We start from the raw sequence: 5,174 nt of genomic DNA on the forward strand, positions 1-5,174 counted from the left end.
AATCCTTCAAAAATGGACCCACATAATTTTTGAAAATCATGACCCAAAATTGTAATGTGACTGTATTGGAAAGCCTGATTTTCAATGGGAGGGTACCTGGATTTCATGTCACGTTACTTTGGGAGTACACGAGCTAATTTCTTCACCCCTGCTGGCCCCCAGGTTGAGGAGGGCTGTTCCTCACTTAAGCCATGTCAGATGTCAGATAAAGGTCTCTGGGGGGAAACTTGGCATCCTTTCGGTCTGTGCAGCAAAGGTGAGGCTTCCTCCTGGTGTCCAGCCAAGTCTTGGTTTGGGGGAAGATGGTAAGAGTGAATAAAAAGCATTCAGGAAGACGGTATTTTATTTTAGTTGTGCCCCCTCAGAAAAAGATAACCAGGGGAATTGTTTGGTTTTAAGAGAGTGTTTTCCACCAGAGAAAACTGTTCAACTGAAAATGGAAACTTCTTGCTGAAATGTTGGATTTGCTGAGGTTTTGTTTCAGAAAAGTTTTTGACAGAACCCTCTCAAGTGTGATTCTTACCTTCCATTTCACTTCTTTGAAAGCAAAAGGGTTTTTTTACTTCAAAATAACTTGTTCAAAAATGTTTCTATAATATTCAGAAGGTTCTTTAAAATTTTAATTGGAAATTATTTTCTTTTTAACAAAACACATTAAAATATTTTTTATTTTATTGGAATAGAACATTTTAATTTAGCCAAATTTGTTTCTGTCAGGCAATTTATTCTATCACAGATTTCTTTTTGTGTGGATTATTTCCAGTCCTAGGTTAAACACATTACAGAATTGGAAGTTTTTTTAAAAAATGGGAATTTTCAGTTTCTCCATAGATACTGTAACCGGGGCTCGAGTGCTCTCCCCTGGGATTCCAAGTCTGTTTTCTGTTTCAGGTCTGCATATTGACTTTAACAAATCTCTGATCCACTGGTACTTCTCCCATTGTTTAGGTTTCATACTTCATGTCTTTGGCGCAACCTGACTATAAGAATGACCTTTAATTATTTGTAGGAGGCCACATCAAGATTCAGTCAGATTAGGTACATTATTTTAGATGCTACTGGAACTGTATATTAAGAAATAGCTTTTCCTCAGGCAAAAGGAGGAAGAGGGGCAGAAGCAGGGAAAGGGAAGGAAGGGTGCAGAAGGTTGAGTGACACTCAGCCAGGGCTGTATGGCCTGGGGGAGCGGACTCGGGAGCACAGCCTGTGCCTATGGACCTGCAGCCAAGTGATAAAGCTGATAGTCTGCGCTGCCTCTGTGCCAGCCCATCTCCGGGCTCAATACCAGTGGTCAGCCTGGAGTAGAAGCAGGAGCATTTAGAAGCTGTCATCACCCTTATGAGTTAGCCTGTAGATCCTGTGAGATGGAGATGGTTCTTTGTTAGAATCTAACACCTTTAGGTGTGGACTTAAAAAGGAGCAGCTTTGTGGGATGTAATTAAGACTCTTGGAGGAGACTTTTTTTCTGGTGATTCTTTCTGCTCACACACAGCAGGTTAAATGAAGGGGTTAATAAGGTATTATTTCCCCACAAAAGCCCTGACGGTGCATTTCCTCACAGCTTGCCTGCCAGGCTTGGCCTAGCTCTGTGGATCAAAGGCTGGTTATCACTAATATTGAGCTGTTGTAACCTCTGTCCCCTTTGATTAAAGTGGTGCTGCTGTGAATTTCTCAGTTAATCACGCCTTGGCTTGCAGGGTCAGCTTGCAACTTGGCAAGTTCAGAAAACTACAGCGGAGGAGAGAAAGGTAAAATGTATTATGCAAATGCAATTATGATTGAGCCTGACTCCATCCAGCCCAAGCTTCATGCTGCTGGAGAGGCTGAAGGGAGAGGAACTGATAACCCGTCCTTCAACAAAAGCCTCGCAGCAGGGAAAGAGGAATGGAAAAGGAGACTCCCCTTTCCTCTCCCCTGAACTTCCCGCACCACTGAGGAGTACAGGGTTCTGGGGGCTCTGAAGCTCTCAGCCAGGTGCAGTGTGTTTAGACAAAAATGTGGCCTCCTAGGCATTTTCCATCTCTGGGAGCTATGACTTACAGTTTTTCCTTGGACTACGTTGAAATGGGAGCTCTGCCAATGGGTTCAGGACCACCAACTGTGTTCCACTCCGCATCACTTCCCAGAGCCTCAGGTTGAGAGGAATCAGCAGGCATCATGGCAATGTGGATCCAATTTCAAAGCACACAGTAAGACAGACAGGAGTGTAAGTCACAAGGTGTATGTGCAGGGCTAAAGATGAAGGTTTGAGCCCCAGGAACGCTGTAGTGTGGGATGTGAAAATCAACCTACTTGGCAGTGAAGTAGGTTAGTGAATACGGTAGCCTAACTGTGTTTTGAGGATGCTGAAGGGTAGGACTGCTAAGTAGAAAGATCAGGAGAATTGAGTCTCCTTATGAAAATCACTCTTTCCTGTTCTGTGTTTTGTTTTCCCTACGTGCACTAGGGTGTGATGGTATTGCCCTGCCATATGGAGGTGGATATGAAAGTTCCTCAGCACTCAGGATATGGGCTAAGTGGTTATGTTTGGTTTTTTTTAGGAAGGTACCCAATTCTTAGTAGCATTTCAGTAGCCTATAGAATTGGTCTGTCAAGAACTGAGCTATCTGCAGGCATGTGGTAAAGCCATATGTACATGCAGAGATTTTAATGGTGTAGAAATACCAGTATAACGTACCAGTGAAGCATTTCTACTGTGGCTGCAAAACTGAGCTGCGTACTTTGCTATTGAATCCAAGTGAAACAAGCTACAGCTATGACTCCATTTTTGCATCATTACTACGTCTTCAGGGGTGGTTTTGCCAACCATCTATTGATAAGGTTTAAATCCTGGCTGTCAGAGTTGCTCCATGAAAGGTGTGCAGCCTAGGAGAGGTCTGTGCAGAGACTTAGACCAACAGTAGGTGTGACAGAGTGATGGAGCCACACTTACAAACAGCTCAGCAGTGCAGCCAGGAGCAGAACTGTGTGCCCAGAGCTCCAGCTCCCCTGTGCCAAAACTCCTGCTTTTCCTGGCCCTGGCTGACTTTAGCAGTGGTTCTCAGGTTCAGGATGTTGCCTGCAGATGAAGGGAATTTGCTGTTTCCGCCGGCCTGTCAGAATCTTTCCTTACCAGTTCATATTCTGTCTGGATCCCGAAGTGATTTGCTGTCATCACATGCCTTCCCGCTCTTGGGCGAGAGGGGTGTTTTTCTGCCACTGCTGAGACCTGTTGTGCTTCCTGGCTTCCATGGGGAGAGGAGGGAGGGAAAAGAAAGAGATGTTTCTAGGGAGACTGGTATTCAGGAGTGCTGGTTAAGGTGGCACAGAGGGATATGTCGGCTCCAGCTGTGCTGCAAAGCAGCTCTGAACGGGTGAGCAGAGGTGAGGGGGGAAGGCAGCAGAGGGGCACCCAGGGGCACACCTCTGCTGCTGCAGTGCGGGTCTGAGCAGAGCACGGAGCACAGAGGGGGAGTGGGGAACGCTGGAAGAAGAACGAGCACGGCAGGGCATTCTTGATCAGACCCACTAATTAACTGCTTGCTCTTATTTTATTTACTCCAATCTTTCTATTTTTGCATCATTTGTTTCCCTGTTCAAGCGAAACAGCAAGGAACTTTTTAAAATTTAAATTCAGAAGTGCTGGAACTGAGCTCCTGCTGGGGAGAAAGTCCTGGAGCTCTGCTCCTGATGGCTTTTGGGAACGGCTGGCAATGTTTCATTGTCTGTCTCTCCCTTCCAAAGGCAGGTACCATTCTGCTCTGCTGGGGCATGTGGATCTCATTATGTTATCAAACTTCACAACCATGGGATCGGAACTGCAATGCCTGCTGCTATTTGAAAGACCCCTAAGCTTGAATTTTAGTAAGTAACGCATCCAGACATCTTCCCATTGTGGGCTTTTTCTCACTTTACATCTATCTTTCCCTTATGTGCTTCTCAGTCCCTTTGCACTGTTTTGTTGTTTCAGAATCCTTACATATAATTATTCTGTATTTTTTGGAGATGTTAAAGATACTACCCCGATGGCTCAAAGGTGCGACATGGACCTGGGCAGGATTTAATTAAAAATTACAGTTAATAATAATATTGTATAATAATAATGCTAAATTACAGTTTTTTTGTCAGAATGCTTTGGGAAGATAATGCAGCACTGCTATCTTCATCACATGAATAAATTGTGGCTGGGGAATATTGTTCACCCAAGTTCATGGGAGAGTCAGGGGGTAAGTGTTCCTGGTAGTCTGTTTCCTACAGAAAGTGGGGTTTACTCCAATTTCTGTTTTCCCATCCTCTGAATCTCCCTCCGATTTCTTGGGCAAGCCTCCAAGAGAAGAAACTGGCATTGCACTGTGAGCTGAGGATTAACAGTTTGCTGAGGTCCAGAGGGATTGCCTTCTGTGATTCAGTGTAAGGACCGGTAGCTTCACTGTCCAGGTTCACACTCACAGTCAGTGAGGCTGCTCCTCTGTCAGGACTCAGGAGGGCTCTGTAGAACAGGAGCTGCACTTGAACTTCCTCTGTAAATGGATGTGGCTGTGATAGAAAGGGTGTGATAGGTCAGGACCAAAGCTCTGAAGTCTCTGCACCTTACCCCACACACTTTACATCTCCTCTGGCAAGAGTGAGGACTTTCAGCCCAGATGAACCTTCCAGCATCCTTTCTGTGGTTTCCTGTGCAGATCTGGATGCCTTGATCTGTAAGGGAGCTGAATGACATTAGGCTCCCAGGTCCTTTTGAAATCCAGTGGAAACTAGGCATGTCTCACCATTCACTTAGTTAAAAAATCTCTAGCAGTGACATGCAATGGGCTCATCAGAGCAGGGTTCTTTGAAACACTTAATGCTGTATTTCTTCAGTCATTAATACCTGATCTGTGCACTACTGGATCCCCCAGTAGTGTTAATGCAATTGATTCAGCTGCAGGACAGGTGAAAGTTCTGTTCAAGGTGCTGGAGCACTTGGTAGGGTTTTTAGGCAAGCGGTGTTTTTATGCACTAGAGGACATGTGGGAGAGTTATGCCTGGGCAAACTGACGTCAGTGGGATGGATCTGTGACTCCGGTCATTAAACTCTTTAGAAAAGATATTCCTGTGGACAGTCCTTGCCATAAAATACAGCACTTCCGAGGCTGCTCTGATTTACATTCAGATTTCCCCCTGCAACAGCCCACTATCCCAAAGGTAAAAACTTA

Source organism: Falco punctatus (genome assembly GCF_963210335.1).
Source record: "Falco punctatus genome assembly, chromosome: 9".
Taxonomy (NCBI): Eukaryota; Metazoa; Chordata; class Aves; order Falconiformes; family Falconidae; genus Falco; species Falco punctatus.